Source organism: Sparus aurata, chromosome 20, assembly GCF_900880675.1.
Source record: "Sparus aurata chromosome 20, fSpaAur1.1, whole genome shotgun sequence".
Taxonomy (NCBI): Eukaryota; Metazoa; Chordata; class Actinopteri; order Spariformes; family Sparidae; genus Sparus; species Sparus aurata.
In genome coordinates this window covers 8,576,589-8,595,397 of record NC_044206.1, presented here as the reverse complement: position 1 = coordinate 8,595,397, position 18,809 = coordinate 8,576,589, and the positions used below count along the sequence as shown (strand labels likewise).

General features: G+C 41.8%; 1 long non-coding RNA gene across 6 annotated transcripts in view; it reads right to left on the bottom strand.

Annotated features, from left to right (window-relative positions):
- LOC115571641 (uncharacterized) overlaps window positions 1–18,809 on the bottom strand; it is a 203,008-nt gene that overhangs the window by 102,049 nt on the left and 82,150 nt on the right. For all 6 annotated transcript variants that reach the window (XR_003981955.1, XR_003981957.1, XR_003981958.1 and 3 more), the window contains one exon: window positions 16,614–16,814. This is a non-coding gene — a long non-coding RNA (uncharacterized LOC115571641). The remainder of the gene's footprint in view (window positions 1–16,613; window positions 16,815–18,809) is intronic.

The window sequence follows — 18,809 nt, the reverse complement described above, 5'->3', positions numbered from 1 at the left end:
ACAGCGATTGGCACATCTGTGTGACGCTGTCCAATACAGTATGTGTTAGCATGCTTGAAGTGTTTCCACTCACTACATCAATCTTATTTTATTGTATCTTCTTCTTCTTCTTTTGTTGTTGTTTGATAGTGGTTGAAAAAACAGCTTAGGGTCTGTGTCCATATAACATTTTTGCCAGAGTCTTCTCTCAGTTTTTTTCAATGAGGCACGAGAGTCTGCAGCATCAGGCAACCCCCGGAGGAAAGGTTGTGCCCAGTGTCTTTTTCCCGAGTACTTTTTTGTCACTCTTGGCCCTTTGAGTTGAAAATCTCTCAACTATTCAGAAAGGCGCTGGTGATGTCACCGTCGCTCTTTTTCATTTTTTCTGGCCTAGGCGATAATATTCACTGTATTTCTTGTTTTCGTCCTTGTGTCATGTAAGGCACCCACATGTCCCAATGTCAAATAAAAAACACACACATAGTAACCTGCAGTAACCCGCTCCTACACTCTTTTTCAAATCATTTAAAATCTTACCAAATCCCATGTCTCTTATGGGTAACTTGCATTGTGCTTTAATGAAGCTTCTGTTGACTTCAAAGAAACTGTGATTGATTTTGCTTTAAATTTCAGGAGATAGCAGCTGTTATCTGACCAATTACAAGCTTTTGCAGATCTTTAAACACACTCTCCGGGGCACAACTGCTGCCAGATTACTTTAAATCCAATAACTACACAAAACGTCCCTCCCTGCAATACTTCAGGTGATGACATGATGGCCTCAACCCAAATTCCAGCAGTGTCTCTGCCCTTAAATGCATCTCTATAAAACAAAAAGCTGTACTTGAATCACACCTCCAGTTCAGGGGAGCTACAGGCCTGCTGCACTTGAAACAGTTTAATCTCATTTCTTCCCTCCTGGTGGAGAATTGTTGCTTGAAGCATGCAGAGGTTAAGGCAACTTTTAGCACACACCAAGAAGCTGTGAAAACCCTTGCTCAGGGAAAGAGCAGCCCTACCTCAGGATCTGAGCCCCCCCTCTTCTTTTACCTTGAATAAGCAGAACACAGCCCGCTATTCACGTCACATCTTGCCAGTAGCCATCACCTCGATGGGAGCCAGTGCTCCGCGAAAAACGCTCTGGTGTTGAGTTCCACCAATAGGGACAGGTTACCGGCTCCCACTGCCAACAATGTCCGCCGAGTGCAAATGTTTATTTAAAAAGTTATGTTCGAGTATTGATTTTATTTCATTTTCCCCCTCCTCCTCGGCTGCCTGCTCTTGGCTCAGGTAAAGTGCCTGTCCATCATGAGGTTTTCCCGCCGGAGCCAGGCGTGTTGTCTGTCTCATAAAAGCCGCTACTATAGTATAATGTAGCCCCCCGTGCCCCGAAACGTCCGCCTTCCCTCTCCAAGCACGCCGAGCTTCCACGGAGGATGTGTGTCTGCGTGCGTATGGTAGGTGTGTATGCAGCGCGTGGGCCCAGTCCAAGATAAATATGTTAGGGGGCCTCGCTTCTTATAATAGTCTGGACATAGAATATCTCACCTACTGGTAGGAAAAATATTACAGTTAACATTAATACCTGATACGTGCCCATGCCCACTTTTCTTATTTTATACCCTGACCCTGTATTTGTATTCAATTAGCTCTAAATGGGTTTAGATTTAATATATGGAGTCAAACTAACATTCTCTCTTCCCAAAACATATAAAATAAAATATATTATCTTTCGCTCTTCCTGTAAGGAGGGCTGCACACTGCTGGCTGCAGCAGGTTGGCGGGTTCTGAAACTGCGCCGTCGACAAACACACACGTGACAAGAGCCAGACGTCCTGTCACCCTTTCACAGACGAAAAGGAGAACTTTTTAATATCTTGATGGATGAGCTTCTGTAAATTTGAGTTTTGAGATGAAATTTGATGCTAGCAGGTACAGCGATTCTTGTGGGGAAAAAAAAAAAAGTAAATTCAATCCAAAGATCCTGTAATGTGACCAAAGGAAAACCCAAGAGAGCCAGGAGGTGAAGAAGAGGAGAAAAAAGAAAAGAGGGAGGGCAGATGTCTGGTGATATTTCAAATTTGAGAAAACAACTTAGGAGTAGATCTTTAAAAAGGTCCAGTGTGCAGTGTTTCAGCTTGTTCTCACTCCCAACAAGTCAAATACAGCCGCTTGATCAGTAGCGTCAAACTATGTTGCTCTCCATACTCAGTTTTGCATGTGAAGGAAGGGCTCCAAAGTCAAGTTTGAGATGAGTTTGAGGTGAAATGTCTTCAAGAAACGGAAACAAGTCCATTTGCTTATGATAAAGCATTAGAATTACCATGACCTGGATGACTGAGAACCTTCATCAACACCTTACTTACAAACACTTCACATGGTATGACACATATGACTTTTAGACTGTTAGCAACGTTGGCAAAAGGTTGCAGTTGGGTAAGGTTAAGGCACAACAACTACCTAGTTAGGTTTAGGAAGAGATCACAGTTTGACTTAAACTGACTATTTGTTCTGCCTCACAACTTGTGTAAAGGAAGGTACACAAATGAAGCAACCCATGTCGTTTATGTACGACAACCTACTTATGTAACATAACTTAAAAACAATCACTCACTCATGGTAACAAGCAGGAGCAAATCCTGGTTTTCTGAAGGAAAGTCTGGTTTGCAACCCATCCTACCATCCCAACACCTCCCGATTCTGAATTTCCTGGCTCTTTATACTATTGCATGAAAGGGGCACTTCAAAAAAATGATGCCAGGGAGGCAGTGCCAGGCCTGAAAGTATAGGACCACTGACCGGGCTGCTGTATTTGAGGTGTTCAGAATCAAAATCAGAAATACTTTATTGATCCCCGAGGGGGCACTGCTTGCATTACAGCTGCTCCCATTCTAAAGTCTTAGAAAATATGCATAAAAATAAAAACTGTATATAAGTAAGAATAATAAAAATAGAATAAAAATAAAATAAATTTATATTTTTCTAGAAATATGTCTATATCTACAGTGTAATAAATGATGTTGCGGTTGAAATATGGGTTATTGCACATTATTTGTCATAATTATTGCACATTATTTGGCTTGTAAACTTTATACAAAATTCAAAAGAACCAAATCATCCATAGTCCTACTGACTCAGAGTGGCTGACACTCAGAGAGGAGTTGAACAGTCTGATGGCACCACAGGCAGGAAGGATTTCCTGTCGTGCTCTGTGGTGCATCTTGGTGGGATCAGTCTAGTACTGAACGTACTCCTGTGGCTGACCACCACGTCATGGTGCAGATGGGAGCCATTGTCCAAGATGACATGCAACTTGGACAGCATTGAACTGTGTTGGAGCTAGAACTGCCTGAGTATGTAGCAGCATCAGGCTCTTCGGTTGCAGATGACATCAAACTGATACCTCTTCTCTCGCCCCTCTCTAGAGCCAGTGTTTGGTTTGTCTGTTCTGGGCTACTGTAGAAACATGGTGGACTCCATGGAGGAGGACCCACTTCGTCTGTAGATATAAAAGGCTCATTCTAAGGTAACGCAAACACAATGTGTTTAAGGTTAAAGCGCTCAGATTGTATTATTTGTTTTATAGACCAGTTAGAAACTGTAATTAAAACAAAACTCACAGATCAACTAAAGACTTGACTGAGCTTTCACGACTTCAATCAAATCATCGCCATGGCCCACCTCATCACCCCAAGTCATCAGCTATTTTTCAACGTGAAAACCACAATGCTGCTGATGGCTGCGGGAGTACTGTTGTTTTCTTGAAGGCAAATTAATTCAGGCGTCGCACGATTAACAGAATATAAAATGTCAACCTCTTCTGTTAATTTGAACCAGCGAGGGTGGAACACCTACGGCTTGCCAGGGATACTTCATGTGAAAATGTTGCCTTGTGTACTGCCTTAATTAACCCTTCCTTCTATATGGTGACCTCACTAAAGCAACCCCATGACTGGCTGCTCTCACATACATGTAAATTAGAGCTGAATCCCCTCACACAGACTTTCTCTGTATGGTTTTGAAGGGCATCGCTCATTGCGTGACCTTCATGGATCTCCTCCTCGTTATACATCCTCCCTGTTTGCCCACAACAGCAAAAAAACAGCCAAGATCAACTCCGCGCTCGGAGACGGTCATTTACAGCCGTGCCAGCGCCCTATTTTATTGTGCCAGTGACTTTAATGAGTTTGGAGGACTCTTCCAAGAGTAATCCTAGAGGTCCCGAACCCCAAACTTCTTCCATGATACCATTGTCTCGCGGCCTCAGTGCGGCACAAGGGGAAGTACTGTTAGCCTGGCAGCGAAGCAGCGTTCAGGTCCCGCTGTGTATTTTTAAATGCATAATGTACAGTATTTAGGGGTGCAAGCATGCATTCAGGCGTGACTACAGTACGTGCTTGTAGACATACACTCTTCCATGTACACTGCACATAAATACTGAATATTTCTACATTGAAAATAAAGACGAACGAGTAAGCAAGCCGTTCTTTTCTTTGGACGGGGATTCCAGTTTTTCAACCATCACACGCTATCACATCGATCGCTTTTTTAAATAAATCATTTTGAATGAAAACTATTGCGTTTGCAATCGTACTTCCCCTTCCATCTGATTAGTTTACTTGTTTTGGCATAAATACGGAGCACAATACTTCTCATATCTGAGGACTGGCTCATAAATTGAGCAATTACGGCGGCAAAAAATTGCTGTTTGGTCTGCCGCTGAAGCTTATAAACCTATCAGACGGGGTATTAAACAATCTGAGCGTCGCCGCGTTATGCCCTCTTTGCTTCTCATTTTCCACAACATTTACAGCGAAAAACTGTGTGAGAATCCTGAAACAACTCGAGAAAAACTGTTGCAAAAGTCAACCGTCTGTCAGTTGTAGACGGTACTAAAAGATCATTTTGTAATCTGTGATCACCAATAATGTGTCCAAGAGACAAGAAAGACTAGCACTGTTACTGACCTATTTTCCTCTATGAACTATAGTCGCCTGTACTTTTTCCCAAAAAGTATTGAGCTTGAAGGGCTGATATACACGGGAGACAAATGAAATGTACTGAGTGGTTCTGAAACAGTTTCGTATCAAAGACAACTAAATTTGCACGAATCAGCCCCTATCTTACATTCATTTTAATGTTTTATTACAGAAAGTTGACAAAACTTTGTTGACTAAAATACTCCCTCAAGGTTCCCAGGAGGAACCCACTTTAGCAACAACTGTACAAGATAATAAAAAAATGGAGACGTTCAAAGAAGGTGCATTATTATATATGTCATCAAACTGAAGTTCTGCGAGCTCATGTACCAATAGAAACAGTGACTAAGTCTCTTACTGAAAATATCAAAAGGGTGTCCCAGGATTCCTGGATGTATACATATATTAAAAACAAACAAGAAGAAAATTACAACATCTCAGACACTCTCAGTCTGTTGATCAGAGTAAATATGTGCCTTTCTTCTGGCATGGTCTACTCCACTTGTCTCCCCAGAGGTCACAGCAAATCATTGATGTGGACTCGAGTCGACTTCATTCACCTTTTTGATGACTTGCTCCTTGAGTTTATAAAGGCCTTGAGACTCAACTTGGACTTGGAAGTTAAAGACTAGAAAAGTTGTTTTTATTATTTCTTGTTGGTCTGTTTGAAAGTGATGGGGGGGGACTAGTGTTTTACATTCACTTCACTGAATGTCATCTTTCATCTTATCAATGTATCGTACTAATAGTAGGTACTAATACTTCTGTTTTTTCTTTATAAAGACTGGATGCTGTAGGTACGGAGGGGGGCACCTGAGTGGGACCTAAATTGCCTAAACTTCAGACTTCACTCGGCACAACCTGTCACTTGACTTGAGTTGACTTGCCCAAGACAAAATAACTTGGGATTTGCTTGAGACTTGAACCAAATGACTTCAGTCAGACATTAGGTGATATCATTACAATAAAAATGCACAACAAATGACTGCAATCATATCAACCACTGTTAACTGGTGTCCATATTTCAGTTCAGCGGTAGGCTTATATGTGAGGCATGCACTGTTTACCTAATGTGGTTCAGTCCACTTGTCCCTTTAGAAGTCACTACAAATCAATACAGTTATTCTCAGTGATCATATTTGTCCTGACTAAAGTGACCCCCTCCTGTCAAAGCCCACTACCAAAGCACAAGGAGGGTTATTGTATGATTACGTAAGTATCAAAATGATGTAAATCTTGTGCTGTGGCATTCACAGTTATCAGGTTCTTAACACATGTTTAGGAGAGACGTTACTATTTTGTAATTTCTCCATGTTGAAAAGAAACAGACATGAAGTGACAGTGAAAAAAGAGAGAAAGAAAACGAAGAAAAGACAGGGAATAATCCAGTGAGTGTGTTATAGGTGGGACTTTGTTGAACGGGATGTGGCTCATTGCCTGTTAATCAGATATCACTCAGCCCACTGACGGGAGAATTAGGGAGCGATTATGTGTGCTAACCAGCGGACAGGCCTCGCCGGCACAAAGAAACACAGGCTGCTCTGAGCTGGCACACTGGAGCTCTTTATAAACACATGATATCTGATCACACACAAAGAAATACCCTGCTCGCGCACACATATATAAACAAACAGCCATGCGCACACAAGGACAGCAAAGAAGCCACTTAACCGTGTCTTTATGTGATGATGATGATAATAATGATGATGATGGTGATGAGCTGTGAACATACCCTGTGATACCGAGGGACGGATGGAAGAAGCTGAGGAGGAAGAGAAGAATGGCTGCTGTCAGCGTGTCCTTCTGAATTATGGGATTCAGACTTTGACGGGGCAGCGTTTCACAGCCTGGTGGGTTTCAGAGGTATGCAGGCACTGTGCGTATTTATATAATATGTAACATTACTGTGTGGGCTTACAATGGTATACTGTAAACTGTGGTGTCTTGTGCTCCAACACGTCGTCTTCTCCATATTCATATGGTATTTTTCTTGTCTAAAAGTAAAATGCATAATTTCCTGTCCAGCAGACTTTTGAACAGCAAATGTGAAAAACTCGTGAGACCCAGAATAAAAAAAAAACAAACAATAAAAAATTGAACATGCCCCATCTTTTATCCTGTGACCTGAATTAATTGTCCTGTCAAAAGTACCGCCAAAAATAATTTACGAGTATTTATATATGAAAATCCCAGCAGCCGACCACTTCCGTCTTATAAAACCACACTTGAGTTATATCATCCGCCCAAAGTGTGTGCCTGCAAACATTGTTTTCATTTCTAAGACTGTGGTTTTGCTGTAATTCCTTCATCTCTCTCTGTCGTACATGTCCTGATCTAACAATGAAGGTGAATGGACAGGTGAACAGACCTCTACAGTGCTCCACATCCATCTCAATGTCCAGACACTCATGCTAGGTAAGCCACGCCTGGTGTTTTCAGTCAAATCCCTGAATGGGTCGATCACATTTCTATCATAATTTTCTTGCCAATTCCACTTAGAAATACAGTTCTACCTTAAAGAACTCCAGAGGCTTGAGAAAGTTTTACAAAACCCTTTGTGGCTCTAGAGGGAGCTGTGTGAGTATCGTAAATAGCCTCAGGTGATGTCACGCGAGTCAACATTGGTTAAATCTGAAAATGAAAAACAAATCAAATCAAATCTGGGGTTGTGGCGTTAGGAAGAAGCTTACCAGACCCCTGTAGCCAGTTCCTAGCATAACATACCCAAATTCCTGTCTAAGCTGTCAGTGGCTAGGGTGCATTGTGGGTAATGTAGGTGCAAGGTTATGACAAGGTTAAAGATGCATGGAACAAAAAGACAATATCGCTGTTTCTGCTGAATCAAGTTCTATCTTTCTTTAAACTGCCCATCATAAGTCAAACAATGTCATAGGAGTACAGTTCTTAATATGTGGAATTCTCTTTCAAGGAAGCTGAAAGATGCTCAAACTGCACCTGTACACAACTGTGTACCTGGCCTTTTAAAGATACAATCTGTGATCCAACTGTGAACAAGCCACAGGGAACCTCTTGTCATGACTTTTATCCAACACATCCTCATACCTAAACAACTGAATAGGTAGACTCCTGAAATGACATATAGCACTGTTCCTTAAACAACGCAACTGTTTCAGTGTACCAGTGTCAGGCGTACCGGACCTTCGTTGTATATTTGCTACTTGGTCAGGTCTAGGAAAACATTGTGGTTTGGCTTAAAATAACTAAAATAAGTAAATGTACCTACTTTACATTTTTGTTAATTCAGTTACATGAGGTAACTTCACTTTGCTAGTAGGTCCAAATAATTCACTGTTGACTTTTTGCTTTCACACTGGACACGAACAGCGGCCTCCTAGACAAAACTGCTCCGCTCGTTTGGCAACTCCCTGTCGCTCTTAATGACTTCACCTAACCTCCCCCTTCGCTGCTGTGATAATCATAACGGCCATAAAAGGTCAAGAAATGTAAATTTGAGTTGTGATTAGCTGCATTTTGATGAGGATGGCCTGCTTTCATGACAGGGACAAACACTCAACACCAGGTTCCACAGTATTTCTAGATTCTATTAATGTTTTTTCTTTATTAATTATTACTCATTTACAATTAGTGGTAAAACTTTCACTTACTTTTGATTATGATCGGGTACAAAAATAAAATGTTTTCTTAATCCATAGGGAAAAAAGTGATTCCGTTTGTGAATTTAGCTCAGGGACAAAAGAGGTGCTTGAAATGGAAACAGGTCGTACTAATAGAGTTTTCATTTTACATTTACAGTTTATAATTTCTTTACTATAACAAGTTTAAAATCATATTAATAGTTATTATTAATTAGAATGTTTCCTGAACTGAAAATGAGTAGTCCTCCAAACAGAGTCCTTGTCTGTCTGGTAGATCATTTTGTTACTTAGGTGATAGCAAAATATTTGCAGTGGTAGCAATACAACAACAGTGCAACCAATCCGTTGTGTTGCAATGACCTAACTGAAAAAAAAAAAAAATATATGATAAATGTTCCTGTAGCCAAGTTATTAAGCAGACTAACAGCAAGTGATGATGAAAAGAGTTCGCCACCATCTGATGACGAGCGTTGACAGCTCACTGGTCTGTTCCTGGAAAACACATAATCCTCGGGCTGACTATGAGGATGTAAACGTGTCTGTTTATATGCTTCCATCTCTGTCTCTATCTATAAATAACGCATATTTATCCCAGAAATAAGAAGCAGTAGCCGTCTTGAAAAGCAGCACTTCCTTTAAATAAACCCAAAGCAAGCTGAGAAAACTTCAGTCTTGTCCACAGCTGGGCAGCTGTGCGTATTAGAGTTGACAAACGTCATTAAAATTCACCACTCCAAATAACAAATCTTTCAGCAGCCACACACACACACACACACACACACACACACACACACACAACTTTCAGCAACTCAGCCGAAACTGGGATATGCTAACCTCGGCAGAGGATGTCCGTTGGGACACCGTAGCCAGACTTGGGTTTCCCTCCTGGGACTGACTCTGGCTAGCACACATGCTAATGCTTGGATGCCTCTCCTGCTTCTCCTTCAGCCTCCATAAAATAATCTGCTTCATCTGGGCCTCCAACCAGGCTTTTCACCACCTATTAGCTCTCAAACCTCTGGTGGTGACAAAAGAAGGCTTTTGACAAAATGCCCAAACAGATTGTCACAACGCGCTGCCTTTCAAAAACTCTTCGTCGTGCCTGATTACTTCCTCCGACTGAAGCCGTGCTGATTAGTAGCCACTTGAGAAAACCGAACGTCAGGAATGGTTTGTGAATGATTTACTCATTCAAATCAGTCAGACAGTTGGTAACAGAGAGTGGAGACAGCTTAGGCTGGGTAAGACAAGCTGTCCGTGCAGCTGAGTAAAGCTCACTCACAATCTCTCGCGGGCCAACATCAGGAGCGCCAGCCTGCTCCAACCAGGGCGGAAATTTGGCACTTTGGGAAGGTGCAAGGTTTCGATGTAGAAATAAGGGCTCCTCGCAGCCGCTTACCTCTGCTTTCCCTGCAGGAACTTTGTCATCACTGTACACTCAGCAAAATCATTTTGGATTACTTGGTCTAAAGCTAACAAATTATGTCAATTTTATTCAAATATACCAACCCTGCCTGGTACCTGTAACCAGCGTACTCTGGTGCAAGTAGGGCCAACACTTTAAATGGGTCACACTTCAGTTACAGAAAACATTTCATTTCCATGTGTTCCCAGCAACATTTTGCATGAATAGCAATTATTGTCTGAATAAATAGACATTTATGTTGTTGTAGCTGCTCAAAATGGAACTGAGAGAACGGCCATTTAGGTTTTAACAGAGCTTGTGTGGACAGCAGCTTTATTAGAATAACAGAACGTTTGACGACTAGACAGTGAGCTGCTTCTGCTTTGCTCAGGTATCAGAAAATAGAGCGAAGGTCACAATTTCCCACCAGTTTATTAAGTCCCAATCACGCCAGACATAAAATGGAATAAGTTTGATGCAAAAATCTATTAAAGGAAAAGTTCCCCCAAAAATCAAATTTCAGGTGAAGTTAAATCTTTTGGGATCACGGGCCTTCTGGAGACTTAAATTAGGCCAATAGTTGAATTTTGGTGCTTTTTTGCCCTGTTGCTGACCTTTAAAGGAACTGTTGAGCAACACGGTCCAAAATGAAGTTAGCTTTGGTAGCTAGCTTAGCAGTGTTGCATCATCAACTGATATTTAATCCCTCCCTGCTTGCAGACAGGTGCTGAGGCAGCAGGCAATGTTACAAACATGCAAATAAACTTTGTCCCAGTAGCAACTTTGAGCTAATGAGCTTGAAACTGGCAGATTGCAAGGCTGTTAGCAAGACGGGAAAAAACCATTTTGTTGAATGAAATGATTTACAATCTTGAGAACAAAATGCCAGGGGGAATAAACAGCACAGTACACACACACACACACACACACACACACACACACACACACACACACACACACACACACAAAGCTATGGCAGGTATTGTGACTAGCAGTAGCATGTACCAAGCTAGCTAGCGGTTAGCTACAAATAACAGTGTTGACTTCTTGTTGATTTTTATGTTCATCTTTCCCAGTGATAAAGTTGATCCTATGTCTATGTATTGTGGTGTGGAGATATCTAATGATGTCAGTATGCTAACCAGCTAGCCTCAGGCCTAAAAAACACCTTCTCCTAGCTGTCCAAATGTGTAAACACCAACTCTCCGGGGTAGCTCCAAGGCTAACTGAGCTAACATGCTAACAGTGGGAGCAGTCACAAACAGAATACAGCTAGCAGCTGTGGTGATATGCAGACCCCGTGTTGTTTGGAGTTCAACAGGTGGCCAGCTCTTACATACTGCACCTTTTAATGTCATTTAAAAACACCAAAGCAAAACCACAACAGCAGAGTTTCATTTTCACACTCCTCTTGCACACATTATGAAGCCTGCCGGCTAAGTAGCCCTGCAGAGGACTGCTCGGCATTCAAAACAGACAGCACGGAGACTGACTGACTGCTGACATACATGGCGCAGAGATCATGCCGGCTTTTGTCAGACTTCCACATGTGTTTCCAATGGGGGGGATATTAGATTCCGGGCTGGTACCGAGTGTCGGCTGCAGCTGAGGCGCATGTGTGTACATGGACACACACAAAATATAGCAGGCGATGTAGACAGGTTGTGATAGTGAGCGTGGTGGCAGTGGGTCACCCTGAGCGAACATAAAGTGTGTGTGTGTGTATGTGTGTGTGTATGCACAGGGTTCAGGTTACTGTGTGGCTGCTGAATGTCTAACGAGGGAGGATGTCAGTTTTGTTTGAGAAGCGGGTGTGACAGCAATGAGATTCAGAGGAAAATGAAACCTCAGCAGAAAAGATTATGTACACAGTAGTAGTCATTTTAGGAGTAAGTGTGTCCTGCTTTTAGCCTGTGGTACCACTGCAGTCTCTTTTTTTATGTTACAGGCTACATTAGGTAATCAGTGCTTTGTAAGTGCTTACTAGGCCAGTTCTTGAAATACTGGAGCCTGGAAGCGAAATAAAACTGCGTCAGTGGGTCAGCAACTAGGCAGAACTTGAAGCTTGATTTCTGCAAATGTAACATGTTGCCAGTAACACAACAGGCTACAAGAGAATATTATGTACATTATTGGAAACTTTAAAAAGGACTTATATATGATAACTATTAGAAATGACTGCAATGACTTCTTTTCACAGCTACCATCTTCATCCAAATATCAAACATTTCGTCAAAGATCAACAGGACTACAACGCTGTTTGTGTGTTCTGAAGGCTAGCTGGGCCTACAGCAAGAATCAAGACCTGTTTAGCCTAAACTAGCATAGCTGGAAGCAGGAGAAAAGCGCTAGCTTGCCCTCAGCCAAAATTCAAAAACACACCTAATGAAAGTTCACCAATTTGTGAGTCTAAGCTAGCCAAACCCACTGGGCTAAACATATGAAACTGGTATCAAAGTGAATGACTGCATTTTCAACTATTAAATATCATAATACTTGAGATACAGTGAACAGTTCTTCTGAAAAAATACCAAGGACAAGTATGTTCATTGATAGTGCTTCTTCAGAATAGAGACGAGCACACTTTGACCCATCACAGGATATGGTCCATTTCGGCGCTACCTAGCACAACAAGAGGCTGGCAATGGAATTATTAGAAATTAGCACTGCATGGTTTAACTCGCCGTGGTCGAATGTGCCAATGGAAAAGCACCGTATTGCATTTGATTAAAAAAGGCAAGAGGGGGAAGTCCTGGATAAAAGGGAACACATTGACACATTACACTTGATACCATCATCTGACTGCTTTTGGTCATAATTATCCATCAGATTTCCCATCAAACTAATCCAGAGTCACAAAATGGAAATGCAACATAGAGTTAGAGTATGCCAATTATACTAAGCAACATTTGTGTTTATTTGCAGTCATGATACATTATGTATCCAGACTAATGCGCTAGTGATTTATTGACATTTAAATGCGTCATGTAATGCCTTTAAAAACAAGTGTCTGGATACAGGGTCTTAATCAATGACAGGACAGAGAAGGAAAACTCAGGTCAAGAAATACAGTCTTGCCTACACACACACACACACGCACACACACGCACACGCACACACACACACACACACACACACACACACACACACACACACACACACGACTGCCATGCCAAACCTCCACCATGGAAAAAAGCTTACATTCTAATAACACACAGCTAAGTAAAAGTTTATGTTTTCAGCGGCCAACAAAATAAATGAAACAGAGCAAATGTGAACACGGGACGCGAGCATTTGGAGTTGTTTTTATCAAAGCTATGTGAACCTGAGGAAGTGGAGAGAGCAGAAGGGTGGTGGAGCACCTGTATATTTGTACAGGCTGTAAGTCTTGTGATGTCATCTCTTGACGGTAAACATTTATCTGTGTTTTATAATGGCAATCCAGATCCAGGGTCATTAGCAAACACAGAGTCAATGAAGGAGACCACCATCTGAGGCCTGAATCTGGCCCCGGGTTACGGTGTCTGGAGGTTCTGCTGCTCCGTTAAATTTATTGAAACGAGGATGGTTTACTCAAGGAACGTGTAATGAGTTGTTCTTGGTATCCTGTATGTGTTCTGTGTCAGAAGGTCAGAATGAGGTCTCCTGTTTGAAACTGGATATTAAAAAACCTCAGTGATGTAATCATAAATGTTGCAGACGTCTGCTCACTTAATAATTAATATAAAACTGAGCAAACAGGAAAATTCAGCACAAGTGTTAAATCTTAATTCTGAAAATATGAATTAATGTTGAGCAGGAGGAAATAATTGTTTTGTTTTATTTCAAATTGTTTTAGGTAATGATGTGCAATGTATGTATGTAGTATGAGTATGTATTCAACAATAATTACAAGTTTGCTGCATGATATCAGGTTATTAGTTAAACAATTTGACATTATGTGGAAGTCATTTGTGTTGCAGCGATATCTATCTACTAAAGTTAGCATGCTAACCAGCTAGCCCCAGCCTGTCCTGTCTTGTGATACCAGTCCAAGTTCCCAGTCTGGATCGCTGGCTGCACATCTAACTGACCTGAGAGGCTAACGGCAGCTACAATAAGCAGCAGTTAGCTTTCCTACAATTTGCCCAAAGAAGATCAAACCCAAACCTTTTTTCCCACCTGGAACATACATTTCAAAACAACCACATTTTGTAGGTAAACTGGTCACACCAGAAAGTTATTCCTTATATGCATGAAACACAGATGATAATGAACTCTGCATGTTCAGAATTGATGTTCAGCACTAATATTCAGCATTCACTATATCTGCAGCAAGACAAATGTATTGGATCAATCTCAGTCTTTACCAGGGATGGAGTTAACAGTTACTTTGCCTTCACAAATCCAATGACTATGGTGATGACACTGATTCTAGTTCAGAATGAACCTTAGAAATCAGATGTGGAGGTGTCCACTCTGCAGTAATTACTGACTTCATTACAGTTCGTAACAGTTCAGTACAACCCCCCCGCAAAAAACATAATGTTTCCTTACTGAGGGTACAAGCAGTGTATAGCGGTAGTGTATGGCATAACTTCTGAAGATCTTAATTGTCTACCATTCTGTCCAGCTGACCAGTTAAAAAGATGACTAGTTTGCCAGAAACATGAACTTTATGTATCCTGTTGGTATCTCTGATGCTTCAAACGGATGATAGTCAACTCCTCAAACTTTCCCTGAGTGTTATTTTCACATTGTCAGCAGGATTTAACAAACTCCAAGCCTACTCTTAATGACTAGTCAGTGTTTGTGTTCGTTGTGAGTGATCAGGGAAGTTGCTTAGTCTGGAAAACCTCTTGACTCTTGTAAATGGCACATAGTGTTTGAACAGGAAAAATGTTAAATCCACTTCAGCTGAGATGGAAAACAATCAAGTGAATTCAAAAATGCTCAGCAACAGCAGAGCTCAACATCAAAGCTGAGCAACGCAAAGCAAAAAACGCAGACGCGTGTATCCCAGTTTAGATCTTAAATGAGAATTTCTACACTTTTGATGCAGTCTGTGCAGCAGTATTTCAGCAAACGCTCAGCACAAAGTGTGACAGCGGGATCAGTTACATCTGTATACACTCATGGTGCTGAAGATAAAAGTATCTACCGATCGACAAGCGTTGCAGCCTTTTTTACGGCTCATGAATGAGGAATTCTGGTTAGCAAGTCAGCCAGATAATGGTGCGGAACCTGTCCGTACAGTGGGAGGTGATATTGGTGTTGTTCACACTGCTGACAGTAGTTCCACGACCAGTCTCAGTGGGGGTCTGGCCCACACACAGCTTTAGTATAGTCCAAGCATGGAGAAGGTAAACAGTGATGAAGCTCTTGCCTCCCCCACGCAGCATGTCGTCTCACCACAGACAGAAAGAAAAACAATGAGGCCGAAGTGATGATCCGTGTGAAGGTTTGGACCAGACAACTGTAGCTGTAGGACATGACAGGTAGCCAGGACGATGCTGGACAAGTCCGAGTTTACAAGACATCTGTTCTTTTCTCAGGAACATCATGCATTTTCTTTCACAACCAAACTGTCCAGTTATGGTATTTGTCACTCATTCATTTCCTGACTCCAATTATAATTGCTCTAATTTTAAACACTGTATTAATAATTGCAGATGTTGCACAGCTGCTCATGCTTAGCCAACATTTAATATTTCAAATTAAAGTTGTTGTTTTATCGGGAATTTATGCCATTTTATAGAAAGCTAACAACAGAGTGATGACAGGAAATGAGGGGAAAGAAATATGGGAAACTAACCTGACTCGCCAGATGGTTTGTTACACGGAACCATCTGGAGAGTTGTCCTTGGACACTGTTTGGAAAAGGGCCAGTACTTTCAAAAAAACATGGACAAACCATCTGTTTAACACCATGTTTCACGGGCTAACTTTAACCAATGAAATCAACAGCAGGAGAGCGCTACTAGTGAAGGCAGTTGGTAAATAAAACTTGCCGAAGCCAGTCAAGAGAAGAATGAAAAAATGTTTTCCATAAATACAAGCCGTTCTTCTTTCAATGACGAAGTACTCTCCAGCTCTGATATACCTGATGTGAGAGCAGAGGCTATGCTAACCTCTCTAGGAGATGCCATTATTGTAGTCAAATAAACAGTCGTTTTTCTAACTGGTCGTACACCTAAAACACACCCCAAGGAGCTCTGTGATTTTGACATAAATTCATAGCTTGAAGCCTGGTAAGATGGAGTAGTAAGAACACATGATCTCACTAATCCAGGTGCCTCACAAGGTAAATGGGAACATAGAACTAAGATCCCCAGCTGGACATGGACCAAGGGTGTTGTGGTCCATTGCTCTGCGCTTTAAAGACCTTGGATGGATTTTTGTACAAGATGTCAATTCACTTTCACTAGCACACTGGATAGACAAACCTGATCTTTCAACAAACGCTTCTTGCTCTTGCTCCATTATCCTGTTAATGAGTTGATCCACTGCCCCTCTGAGATTCATTGGTACATTTCAACTTATCAGCACCTAGCTGAAGACCCCTTGGATAATAATAATAATGGGTTTTAACAGCAGCAATACTTTTCATCTTTAGGCTTCAGAACTCAAATTATGTCTGTCTTTTTGACCAACCTCACTAGTCTGCCACTGTTTGATGTTCCTCTCCAGTGCCATCCTTCTGCAAGACCCAGTTTGCAATTGGCTGTATCTGTGGCTAGTCCTCTGACGGGAGGCCTCCAGTCTGTGATCCAGATCTTCATGACGACATCGAGGATGGAGGATCCCCTTGAAAGATTCTGCGCTCTGGCTCACTGGGCTGTGGTCACTGAGGGACTGAGAGAGCAAGTTCAGAGACAGAACAAAAGAGAGAAAGTGGTTTCAGAGTCAGGTGAGTAATGTCAGCATCTATTTTCAATCTCATCCAAACATCATCTAAGTCATGGGATAATACTTTCATCTGAAGTCTCTCTCAACATCACAAGTGTGCATTTTCGGCATTTTCAGTCCCCAGTGGACATTGATCATCCCCATCAACACTACACCACTATGGTAAAGATATGACTCTGGATGCACACATGATTTTGTAGAATACTTTCATGATCCATGTAATTCTGCATAGATTCAAACCACTTGCACGGAAAGAAAAGAATCTGGACGATTAAGGTTTTATTCTGTCAACAGTGTAAATGACCCGAGGACTTTCAAAATAAAGCACATCATTTATTTTACTTTTGGCGTCATCGAGCACCAATTGGTAGACCTAATTTTTGACGTTTGTTGGTGTGCTGTCAGGCTCGTTGCCCTTTAATTAAGAGAAACAGGTCGACCAACAAGGTCAAGGAGGCAAAAAACAGGAAGTCACCCGAAGCAGCACGTCACTTATTTATACCCGAGGACTGTTTCTGTTTCTTTGACACCTCCATAATTACAGCTCATAAATTACACTGCTGTGCCTGGCAGGCAGGAGTTAACCTGGAAGGAAAGCTGAGGGGTTCTGCAGCGCACATGTTGAGGAGGACATCAGCTGATTAACATGATGTATTAGTGAAAGATATTTTGGATAAGGACAGATGCAGTGGAGGGGGAGTTCCCATCAGATGGCAGGATGATTGAACGTAGGACTTTTTAAACATGGCTCTCACATGACTGAGCACGTCTTCTCCTCTCAAAACAAACACTGATAGAGGTGAAGCTCTGGGCTTTGTTTAATGTGTTTTCACATGTCATCTTCGTCCCAATGTGAAGAATTTGAAGCTCTTCTGTCGGACTGAAGAGAGAATGTGTGCGTCCTACTCGAGTTCACATGTATCTCTGCATGTCTGTTTGCGCATGTGTGTGTCGGGAGGTTTCGGTTCAAATGAGAGGCAATCAAGCAGAGTTTGTGTACCTAGGCAAGGCATGAAAAATCTGGGTCGGACTCAACTTTGCTTCCCACAATACTTCCATACCGGTGTCTCTCCCTTTTCTCTCTGTCCACGCACACACAAACATGGAGAGAGCCCCCCCACACACACTGAAGCCGTTTCTATGATCTACGCTCAAGGGTAAGGACCTTAAATCTTAGCCTTGACCTTCAGATTCCACACTTGTCCCTTTAATCCCGTCCCATCCCACCGACAACCCTTTTTCCTCCCTTCTCGCTGTCCCGGCGTTTATCCGCCGGATCAGACAAAAAAACATACATCGCTTCCACAGGCTAGACACACACACACACGCTAGCCGACACACACGCTGCCTCTGCCTCCTCCTCCGACCTCTCTCACCTTTTGTCTCTTGTTTGCTTGTGCGATCCGTCGGCTTCTCACTCCTCCCTGCCATTAAACCCACTTCTCAACCTGTTGTTTGACCTTTGACCCCTTGTGTCATGTTTCAATTATTTTGTTTGACCAACTCAAGAATAATGCACACCTACTTTGATAAGATAATAGCTCGAGGGTAGCCATCAAGTAGGAAGCCACTATTCATCAAAACAAAAAGAATTTTTAGATTTTAACTCATTTTACCTTGTTCTAACTGTGAGTGCTTTTTCTATATCTAGGCCGTCATTGACTGCATTGTAGACCCAGTGATTTTAAACATTAAACAGCATTAAAAGATGTGGACAGACTACCTTAACCTAAATCCAGAGGACAAATTCCAATGGATTGGTCACAACTCATACATTTTTTAACCAACAGTTAAAGGTTTTGACTTTTACCTGTAAAATATTGCAAAATCGATGAGATGGATACATTCCATATCAATTCACCTAGGACCTCTCACTTCTTGTCATGGATTTCTTGTAAGAAATCATGTAAAAACTTTCATCAAACCATGCAAACTGCTTCA